The sequence below is a fragment of the Odocoileus virginianus genome, chromosome 18, assembly GCF_023699985.2.
Source record: "Odocoileus virginianus isolate 20LAN1187 ecotype Illinois chromosome 18, Ovbor_1.2, whole genome shotgun sequence".
Classification (NCBI taxonomy): Eukaryota; Metazoa; Chordata; class Mammalia; order Artiodactyla; family Cervidae; genus Odocoileus; species Odocoileus virginianus.
This window is the reverse complement of record NC_069691.1, coordinates 498,900-510,823: the sequence shown is the minus strand read 5'-3', so window position 1 is coordinate 510,823 and position 11,924 is coordinate 498,900. Positions and strand designations below refer to the sequence as shown.

Genomic DNA, 11,924 nt, shown 5'->3' with positions numbered 1-11,924 from the left:
TGCGCAGTCAGAGAAGGAAGTGGGGGAGGAAGGGGCGGGGCGTGAGGTCTGCGCACGCGTCGGCGCGGAAACTACCTGCCGGTTCATAGTCCAGCGCCAAGAGCCAGTGCAGAAGTCGATGATCAGAATCTGGTCATCTCTAAAATAACAGTTTCGCTTGGTAGTTCAGAATATGGGCTTTGGAGTCAGTTCAGTTGCTCAGTCGTGTCCGGCTGTTTGTGACCCCATGGACTGCAGCGCCCCAGGCCTCCCTGTCCATCACCAACTCCCAGAGCTTGCTCAAACTCATGCCCATCGAGTCTGTGATGCCATCCAACCATCTCATCCTCTGTCGTTCCCTTCTCCTGCCTTCAGTATTTCCCAGCATCAGGATCTTTTCCGATGAGTCGGTTCTTCGCATCAGGTCGCCAAAGTATTGGAGTTTCAATTTCAGCATCAGTCCTTCCAATGATATTCAGGACTGATTTCCTTAAGGATCGACTTGTTTGATCTCCTTGCAGTCCAAGGGACTCTCAAGAGTCTTCTCCAACATCACAGTTCAAAAGCATCAATTCTTCAGCACTCAGCCTTCTTTATAGTCCAACTCTCATATCCATACATAACTATTGGAAAAAGCTTAGCTTTGACTAGACAGACTTTGTTGGCAAAATAATGTCTCTGCTTTTTAATATGCTATCTAGGTTGGTCATAGCTTTTCTTCCAAGCAGCAAGAGTCTTTTGATTTCACGGCTGCAGCCACCATCTGAAATGATTTTGGAGCCCAAGAAAATAAAGTCTCTCACTGTTTCCATTGCTTCCCCATCTATTTGCCATGACGTGATGGGACCAGGTGCCATGATCTTAGTTTTCTGAATATAGAGTTTTAAGCCAGCTTTTTCACTCTCCTCTTTCACTTTCATCAAGAGGTTCTTTAGTTCCTTTTTGCTTTCTGCCATAAGGATGGTATCATCTGTGTATCTGAGGTTATTGATATTAATCCCTGCAATCTCAATTCCAGCCTGTGCTTCATCAAGCCCAGCATTTTGCATGATGCACTCTGCATATAAGTTAAATAAGCAAGGTGACAGTACACAGCCTTGACCTACTCCTTTCCCAATTTGGAACCAGTTGATTGTTCCATGTCTGGTTCTAACTATTGCTTCTTGACCTGCATACAGATTTCTCAGGAGGCAGGTCAGGTGGTCTGGTGTTCCCATCTCTTTAAGAATGTTCCACAGTTTGTTGTGATCCACACAAAGGCTTTAGCATAGTCAATAAAATAGAAGTAGTTGTTTTTCTGGAACTCTCTTGCTTTTTCTATGATCCAATGGATGTTGGCAATTTGATCTCTGGTTCCTCTGCCTTTTCTAAATCCAGCTTGAACATCTGGAAGTTCTTGGTTCACAGGCTTGGAGAATTTTGAGCATTAATTTGCTCGCACGTGAGATGAGTGCAATTTTGCAGTAGTTTGAACATTCTTTGGCATTGCCTTTCTTTGGAACTGGAGTCAGACTTGGGTTAAACCCTATCTCTGACACTTGCCATCTGCATGACTTCAGAAAGTCATGAATTAACCTGAATTCAGCTTCTCCAGTAGTAAAATGAGGATAATTATGGAACCACTTCCATGATTGTTAGGAGGATTAGATGCAGCCTTTTAGCACAATGCCTGGCACACAGAAAGATTCCAAAAATGATGGCACCTAGTAGTAACAGTAGTGCCAATTCAAGATAGATTAATAGATGATTGGCCTGAATATATTGAATGCCTGACCTAGGGGGACAGGGTCTTTTTAGATTTTGGTTTAAACAGCAAAGAACACCTGGGTTTTCACTTGCTATGTGACATCATACAGGTGTAGCACCAGGTACCCAAGGCTGGTAAGCAAGAGCTCGGCTATCTTTTCCTAGAATATTTCTTCAGTGTGGATGAGCCACCACCAAGCAGACAGTGGGTTTGGAATTTGAGCCAAATCCTAACTTCCCAAATGTGTGGCAAATTTAGCAAATGAAACATTGCATGATTTTCTTAAAATGTATGCTTTTTCCTTATTACAAATAAAACTTAACTAAAGTCAGCAAACATTAAGTTCTAATTACTACATATACCATTTGGAACTAGGTTTTAGAGCAAGCTGGCACACTGCAGTTTCCCTCAATATTCAATGATTAAAGTTTGAGAAACGTTAAGTTAGTGGTTCTATCAATTATACATATATTCAAGCTGAAAGACCTTATATAAAACATACAAATGCTGAGATTTTCTGGTTGAACTGGAGACAGAAACCTCAACCCATCGCTACTGCCTTTCCCCTCAGATTGCTCCCTATCAATTGATCTTGTCCAGGTGATAAAATCTCAAATTCTATTTGACACCAAAAGCATGAGCAGCAAAAGAAAACTCAGTTAAATTTAACTTCATCAAAATTAAAAATTTTTGTTTATCAGAGGACACCATCAAGAAAGTGAAAAGACAACTCACAGAATGGGAGAAGATATTTGGAAATCATATACAGGTTCCCATGTCCCCTATCCAAAAGTAGACCATTGCTAAGAAATCTTTTGTAAACCAAAATGCCACAAAGCAAAGAAGCGATTAGCTTAGAACACATCTCACTAATGAATGTGTATGCACAAAATAAGTGAAGATAAAGCACAGATGCTCAGCGACAGTTCACAGCTATGGTGACTGGATGCCTAGGAGCTGAGGGTAGATTCAGGGGAAGGAGCTTCTTGGTGTCACTCTCTCAAAGTGTGCCGTCTGTAAGGGCTCATTGCAAAACAAATATGCCACATGTAGAGAACAAAGGTGTGGATACCAAGGGGGGGAAGGGAGGGATGAATTGGGAGATTGCTACTGACAAATATAGACTACTGTGTATAAAACAGAGAATTTATGATAATCAGCGAGCTACAGGGAACTCTACTCAATGCCTGCTGTGACCTAAATGGGAAGGAACTCCAAAAAGATGGGATGTATGTATATGTATAGCTGATTCACTTTGCAGAAACTAACAATGTAAAGCAATTATACTCAAATACAAATTAATTTTTTTGATGCAAAAATGGGTACTAGTGAAGGTCTTTCATAAGTGCAAAATGTCATAAAGCAAACTTGAAAAGCAAGAGATATACCTGTATCTAAAAAGGGAATTCTTACAACTAACAAAAAGACAATGGTTTGCAAATGAGCGAAGGACTTAAATAGAAATTTTTCTACAAATGGCCAAACAAGCACAATGAAAAGATATTCATCATTAGTGAAATGGAAATGGAAAAGCATCAGATCAAAGTGAGGTGAGAGACCATTTCACACCAACTACATGACTAGAATTAAGAGAAAAAAGAAAACAAAATAGCAAGTGTTAGCAAGGATGTGGGAAAATTGGCATCCTCCTAGTGGGAATATAAAACAATGTTGCTGATGGCAAACGGTTTGGCTATCTTTCAAAAAGTTAAACACCATCAGCAATAAGTCAGCAGCTAAGTCAGCAATTTCACTTCTGGGTAAAATGAACAGAAGTCCTCAAAGACGGAAAACAGGTGTTCACACAAACACTTGTGCACGAATGCTCGCAGCAGCACTATTCACGATAACCAAGAGACTGAAACTACTCAAATGTCCATCAAATGATAAACATAAATAAAATGTGGCATATCCATACAAGGAAAATAATTCAGCCATAGAAAAGAAGTACTGACACATACTACACCATGAATGAACCTTGAAAATATTATGCATTTCTTTTATATGAAACATTTGGAATAAGCAAACCCATAGTTACATAAAAAGCATATTAGTGGTTGGCAGGGACTGAGGGGAGAAAGAGATGAGAAGTGACTGCTTAATTAGTGTGGGGTTTCCTTTGGGGGTAATGAAAATGTTCTACTGCGGCAGTTTCACAACATAGTGAATGTACTACATGCTACTAATGGTAAATTTTATAATAAGTTTTTAAAAATTCAAATTCTGACTGGGCCCAGGCAGGTAATGGAAGTTAATGAATCCATCCAGGTGTCGCACTCTGGTAAAGTGGAGTGTGAGGGCCCCTCTAAGGGAAAAGCTACTGCCTAGCTCCAGTGAGTAGACAGAGTTTGGGCCCCTTGTTGCCAACTGCCCAATGGAAGAAAAGTAACTGCTTCTCAAATTGTAAAGCACATACAAGTCACCTGGTGATCCACTTAAAATGCCGATTCTGATTCAGCAGGTCCTTGGTGGGACTCAAGCTATGCATTTCTAATGAGCTCCCTAATGGAGTTGCCGCTCCACCAACCACAGGTCTATTAGTAAGGGTCAGGTCCACAGGTTCTCAAACCTGGCTGCACCCTGGAAGCACCTGGGGAATTTAAAAAACAGAGTCTGAGGTCATTGGTCAGGGGTGGCATCTGGGTATTAGGATTTTATAAAGCACCCCACCCTTATGATTCTAATGGGCAGCCACTCTGAGCACTAGACCCCCCTAGACTCTGCGCAGCTCTAAGAGCCTCAGTGGACATGAGTTTGAGCAAACTCCGGGACACGGTAAAGGACAGGGGAAGCCTGGCGCGGTGCAGTCCATGGGGACGCAAAGAGTCAGACACAACTGAGCGACTCAACAAAACAAAGAGCCTCTGAGACTGCAGTATTTGTTTCTTTTCCCTTAGAGAGACAAGGCAACTGTTCTCTCCCAAGGTAACCTTTTGAGAATAATTAGCCCCTAGAAGCTCCTCCCCAAGAAAGCACTCCCAGCTTGAATACTGAAGGCCATGGACCACAGCTCAGATGCCGCACTGGCCCTGGTATTTTGTTAACTCTTGACGAGCTTCTGGGTTTCCTTTTACCGGTAACTCCCTCTCTTTGGGCGTCCTGACCTTCGTTAGCAAGTTTCATGTAACTGGGTCTGAACTGTTAGCTGAAGCCTCAACCAGGCTAAACCAAGCCTCCTCCTTGAGAGAAGAGAGGAGAATGTCATTGGTCAGGGGTGGCATCTGGGTATTAGGATTTTATAAAGCACCCCACAGAGGCCCCAATCTGCACATCCCACAGTGACAAAGGCTGCAGGGCTTGCCCAGAGCACAGCGGCGTGAGTCATCTTGGTGGGGGCACAGAAGGAAAACAGGCGGGGAGAAGAGAGTGGTAAACATGTTCTTGCCTCACCCCATTCAGTGTCAGGAAAAATCTATGACTACACCTATTTTCCTGCCTTGCGCCTCTCGCCTCCCAGACCAACTGTGCTCCTGGCTGAAAGAGGAGTAAGGAGCAAAGTGAAGGAAGAACTGAAAGCCCTAACGGAGCTTGAAAAGGAGCAGGCAGGTAGGAATGGAAGCCAGGAGGGGGGATGAAAAGCTTGGCAGCACTTCCTGATCGACCTCCTCTCTGAGAGCATCACTGGGGTTACTCACGCCCGAGAGGACAGGCTGTGAACATACTTGTCTTCATCCTCTAGTAAACAGTCCATGTGCGTGGCTTTCTTTTTTACTTCCATTTTTACCCCTGACTGCTGGGCTTTACCTCTTAAGGTGGCCACTTTGAACATCACTGGCAGAAATGTACAATAGGAGAACACCCGTGGTAAGGAGTTCACCAAGTCGGGCAACTGTCTGGGATGAGCACACGGGAACACAGAAATTAGCCTGATCCTGTAGACCTATGTTGTATTGCTTTAGTAGCCCAGGAAATGCAGTCTCTCTTGTCTGTAACTGATGCCCTTCTGGAAAACCTTAAGATTTCAACCTCCCTGAACCAAAAGATAAAGCGATTGAGGCAAAACCATCATATTGAAACCTTGATCCATAAAATGTATGTGCAAAGGGATTTAGAAAACATCTTAAAGACTAACAACAATATTCTTTCCAGAAGCAATAAGAAGCAGGAGGGTTCAAACAATTCCATTAAGGACAGGAACTAGGAAAGATGATTATCTGCTGAAAGCCAAAATCTAGTCACCCAGTGACCAGCACGGGCAGATCTTTCCCCATTCTACATTCCCCTGGTCCTGAATGTGGGCCAGGGCACCTTGCTTCTTATTGCCTTTTCCAGGAAACCTGCCCTGTCTCCCTTGGGCTCCTGTCAACCTCACGGGTGCTGGCATTGTAGCTCCTCCACATAGGAAGTGATACCTACCTGCCTCCTCAACTAAATTATCAGGTCCTTGAGAGTTGTGACCATCTGGTTCATCCCAGTATCACCAGCACAGCGTCTGCACAGAGTAGCTGCTCATTAAATGTTTGCGGAATTAAATAAACAGAATGAATAATGCTGAATAAACCTACTCAGAGGCCTCACCAGCGCTGAAAACTCAATGTCCAAAGCTGAACCCGATAACCAACTCAGCTCTGGTATTTATACACCTGTGGAAACAAGGAACAGTCTACTTCAGAACAGCTCACTCCACTGCTGCCTAGCTTTGGCCATTATTTTTTGCAATAATAACAATAACAGGAAACACTTCCCAGTTCAGTTCAGTTTTATGGTGTTTAGTATATTGTAGGTATTTCTAGCCATTTAAAATTTATTAATTAATTTTCGTAGCTACTCAATGATTGTATTCACTAATCCCAGTTTATAGATGAGATAATAAGGTACAGAGATGTTAAATAATTTATTCAAGGTCATAATCTAGTGACAGAGCTGAGTTCAACCAGGCATAGCCCAGCCCCGGTATCAATAATCTCAACCACTAAACTCTAAGTCTCGACATTATTAACAGAATGTCTTCCTCTTACTTCTCCACTAGTATTCATTCAGAGCTGGGATCAGAAACCAGGTCCTTGCAATATGCTACATGGCTAATACCCTAATACATGGTCCCTGCAATGCCCTTCGTGACTTGAAACAGACAGGACTGTCTCTGTTTGAGGCCTGGTTTGAGAGTTATTGTTGCCAGTCTTAAATAGGACCAAAGGAGGATGAACGTGACCCAGGGCTCATTCATTATGTGGATGAACTCCAATCCACATAATGGGGTGATAGTCTTACGGTTCCCTGTTTCTTACTACCCCCAATTGGGGTTTTTGTTTTCCTTTCAATTACCTTTATAAAAAGTGTGGTTGCAACTTCAGACCACAAACCACTTAAATTTTATTGGCAAGTACTTCCTCTAATAGTTGGAGTCCCATTGAACAGTGAACTATTTGTCACCAGACACACTTGTTTTCACAGTTTTTATAACGTTTGGGAATTGGATGAGTGCCTCTGCCTTCCATCCCTTCTCTGGTCCTGCTGCAGGCCTAGTTCAGCTCCCACTGTCTTCTGCCTGAACAGCCTCCAGGCTGGTCTCCCAGTCTCTGCTTCTGACCCATCTTACACTTGGTCTTACAGTTTCATTTTTCTAAAGAACAGCTTTAGGGAATTCCCTGGCGGTCCAGTGCTTAGGACTCCATACGCTTTCACTGCTGAGGGCCTGGGTTCAATCCCTGGCCGGCCAACTAAGACCCCACAAGCTGCACAGTGCGGCACCTCCCCAAGAAAAGAGTACATCTTTAACCGCTCGCTCAAAAATCATTTGACCCCAGTTCAGTTCAGTTGCTCAGTCATGTCCGACTCTTTGCGACCCCATGGACTGCAACATCTGACACCAAGCCTGCAGTTAATCCCCAGCACGTGTTCCAGCTGCCTTGAGGGGGGGAGGACTTACCCTCCATGAATTTTCACCGAACTTTAGGCTCTATCTTTCTATCTTCTAGGCTGGTCCTGCATTCCTCTTGCTTCTGGACTATTTCCCTCCCTGCAATTCTTTTGTTCATACACTCCCTCATTCTTTCATTTGTATATACATTCAATCAGCAACTTTAAGACCCCACGCTCCAAGCGAGGTCTTATGCTGAGGACCAGGAATACAGCAACGAATTAATGATGCTCCTCTCAAGAAACTGATTTCCATTTCCTTAAACACTAATTATGTGGAGTATCTTTTCATGTGCATATTTTCCATTTGCATATCGTTTAGAGAAATGTCTATTCAAGATCTTTGCCATTTTAAAATTGAATTATTTTTTATTATTGAATTGTAAGTTTTTATATCATAGATATCCCCGTTTTCTAATTGTTTCCCTTACACTTTTGTATTTTCTAAGTTTTCTACAATGATGAGTGACTCTGATAAGCAGAATATCTAAAATGTGATACTAACCTACTTGAAAATGTAGAAATTGTACTAATCAAACTTATGAATGATATTAAATTAGGAAGAATGTTAATGTATTTGGGGGTTTTTGCTTTACAAAATCAAGATCCATTCTTGGAGGAGCATAACTATGGGTAAAATATTCAGTGTGTTAGTGTGAACTTCCTCATTTCAACAACCTTGTCAGGGTGTTTGATGAAATGGTCTTTCTCTGTGTAAGTGGGAGCTGAAATTAGATGATATCCTGCATGTTCAACCTGCACTGTCTATGATTTTCGGTTAAGGTAGGGGTAGAACCCTCTTGACAAGGGTTCATGAAAAGGCAATCGGAAGGTCTTGGTGTCTCACAGACTCAGTGGGGATCAACATGTGATGTGACTGATGAAGAGAGGATGCGACCTGAGATGACAGGACCCAAAGCAGGGCGTCTGGACTGAGGGCGGGGTCGTCCTGCTGACTGAGCTGCTCAGACCACACCAGGAGCGCCCGAACAGCACTCCAGGAGTCAGAGCGCCACCCGTGCGGCTGGGCTGGGGAGGAAGGGCTAGGAGGAAAGTGCTGCGAGGATGGCCACTTCAGAAAAGTCGTGATCAAGGCACTACATCTCTGAAGGGTTTCCCTGGGCAGAGGCATCAGTGTGGTCTGCCGGGCCTTTATCATCTCGCTTAACAGGAAATTCACAGCGGCCTCTCCGGGCAGGAGTCCGTCTTACCTTACACCACGAGACCCAGGACTACACTCACGGCAGTTCCGACGGCCCCTCATCTCAGAAGCTGAAGACCCAAATGGCAATCAGGTGAGAACCTGACCCGAGGTCCACAGAGCAGGAACAAGGAGACACCGAAGACACTCTAGGCAGCAAACTCAAATTGTCCTGGGGCCCAAGCTGGCAAGGAAAACCAACGGAGCCAGTTGAGCACCTGTCTTTAAAATATATACAAGTTTCTTCACTTTCACAGATAAATATGTTGGGCTCCATTTTTTTTTAAACAAATGACTTGGTCTTTTATTTTTCCTCTTTTTCAGAAAGAACTAAAAAAAAAATGTTTGATTTTTATAATTAAAAAAAAAAAACCAGCAATGTACAATGAGAAATGGCATCCCAGTCCTCATTTCTGGGAGGACAACAGGGAAATGAGGGGACAGCTGTGAAAACACTGCAGCAGGCCCAGTGAAGCCAGGCCTTCCACTCTGTTAAAGAGGAGCTAAACATTGGGATTTTTATGTGAAATCATCCAATTTCTAAATCTTAATGCTGATGGAGGGGACATATGTATACCTATGGCTGATTCACGTTGATGTTTAACAGAAAACAACAAATTCTGTAAAGCAATTATCCTTCAATTTAAAAATTAATTTTTAAAATATTTTTTAATTAAAAAAAGAAAATATCATACAGGAGCTGGAAATCCCTCTTCAACATCTCCGCTGGGGTCATCGTAACTCTTCTGCTTGCATATCTGAGAACTGGACCCAAGTCTACGAATTCAGCCATCTCTGTATGTGGACTGCTCCGACTGATAGGAACGGATTCTTCAAATGAAACTGAAATCAATCTCTCTATAGTATTCAATACACCCGCCTGACCACCCCTGACCTGCACAGCCTCCGCCACTCAGCCACTCCATCTATCCATTCACTCGTCACACAGACACACCAGGGGCTCTGGGATCATGCAGATAGGGTTCCCCACAAGTTGAATATGTGCTTTCTCTATCTTAGAGCCCCTTGGAGCCTGGAACACAGGTAGGTCCCCTGGGTGGGAAGACGGTCTCCCAACCCCTCTCCTGTATGAAGACTGCCCCGGGAAGAAGTTCCCTTGTGGACCCTGTGTGTGCTTCTCCTGGGCAGCAGCCTGGCAGTGAGTTTACGGGGCCTACTGGGCATGAACCCTGGAGATGTCACTGATGTTGCGGCCCAGGCCTCCCTACTATGCAAACAGGCATTAACATCCAGGTCCTGGCAGATCTTGAGGGGTGTACAGGTTGCTTTAACGGGAATGTGTTACACACAGTGTCAGGACTGTGACGAGTGGTATTGACACAGAGGAATGGAAGGAACTTGGGATCCCACAAAGCTAGGTTTGAATCCAGGCTCAGACACTTTGGGCAGAATATCTGATTTTTCAGTTCAGTTCAGTTCAGTCGCTCAGTTGTGTCCGACTCTTTGCGACCCCATGAATCGCAGCATGCCAGGCCTCCCTGTCCATCACCAACTCCTGGAGTTTACTCAAATTCATGTCCATCGAGTCGGTGATGCCATCCAGCCATCTCATCCTCTGTCGTCCCCTCCTCCTCCTGCCCCCAATCTCTCCCAGAATCAGAGTCTTTTCCAATGAGTCAACTCTTTGCAGCAGGTGGCCAAAGTACTGGAGTTTCAGCTTCAGCATCAGTCCTTCCAATGAACAACCAGGACTGATCTCCTTTAGGATGGACTGGTTGGATCTCCTTGCAGTCTGAGGGACTCTCAAGAGTCTTCTCCAACACCACAGTTCAAAAGCATCAATTTTTTTTTTCTTTTATAACTGAGATTTTATTGGTTGTCTTGAGGATCACTACACAGACATTTCAGTTTGTATACAATTCTTCACATACGTACCAGAAATGTAAAATATCATGTAGTTGTGATTCTTAACAGTTATTCCAGTGACTTTGCAGCTTAAAATTTGGAGCAAACTTTCCTTAACAGGATATCAAGTACCAATATCTTCAAATATTGATATGTTATTACATCATAAGTCCCACTGATTCACATTTAATATCATATACACTACATACCCAAACTATCAATTGTTCACAGCACATTAACCAAGTTATTAGGAAAACTGGACTACCACAACCAAAGACGTTATAGTATAGTGCGCAAAATTCTGACCAGGAGAACCAAGATCAAAAAGTGGTTTGCTGTAGGAAATAATTCTACCAAAACAATATGGGAAGAGAAGTAATTTAAAGTGTTCAAGACATTAAATGCATAACTAACTCCAAACTGCCATTTAGTATGCTTTTGTATTTTAGGATATAAAAGCTACCCCCCATCTATGGAAGGTTAAGCTGACACCCAAGACAATCAAAGCCTCCCGTATCCAATATCCCACTATTTTCTGGTTGTACCAAAAAATAAACAACCAGCAAATGATTTCACCTCTTAAAAAAAGGCATTTACACTTAAAAAATGGGATGAGGTGGGATTCCCTCCTTTTTAAAAATGTTTCTAGAGCTACTAAAAAACTTGCATTTACAAAACAGTTGATAAAAATATTCCTCTGGATTGTACAAGAAGGGAAACAGGGACCACTGACAGGCCTGAGTGTGTGGTTATTCATCAGACTTGGCTTCTTTCTCTTCTGCTTCATCAGAGGCTGGGCTCTCCTGCTTTTAGTCTCTCCATTTTCTGCAGGCAAGTCTTCTTTAGTCTCTTGGTTGGCCACTTCCGCCTGTTTTCCCTTTGCGCCTGTTTTACCCTTTGTTTGCACTTTATTGTCTGAAGATTTATCCTTTCCCGCCGCCTTTTTTGACTTCGTTTCCACCTTTGCAAGAGCCGGTTTAGCTGACAACCTCGCCGATCTCCTCTTGGGCTCCTGCTTCGCCGCCCCTCGGCGGAGCTGACCTTCCTCTTGGGCATCGTGGCGGCGGGGCGGGTGAGAGCCTTCGCGAAGCTGAGTAGCCTGACGCTGCCGCTCCTCACACCGCCCGAGCTGCTGGGACCCGCAAAAAAGCATCAATTCTTGTGTGCTCAGCTTTCTTCTCAGTCCAACTCTCACAACCACACAAGACCACTGGAAAAACCACAGCCTTGACTAGACACACCTTTGTTGGCAAAGTAATGCCTCTGCTTTTT

The 11,924-nt window shown here is 43.5% G+C and overlaps 1 pseudogene; it reads right to left on the bottom strand.

The window, feature by feature from the left end:
- Nucleotides 1-11,401: 11,401 nt before the first annotated feature.
- Nucleotides 11,402-11,708, bottom strand: LOC139039537 (non-histone chromosomal protein HMG-14 pseudogene; annotated as a pseudogene).
- Nucleotides 11,709-11,924: the final 216 nt, after the last annotated feature.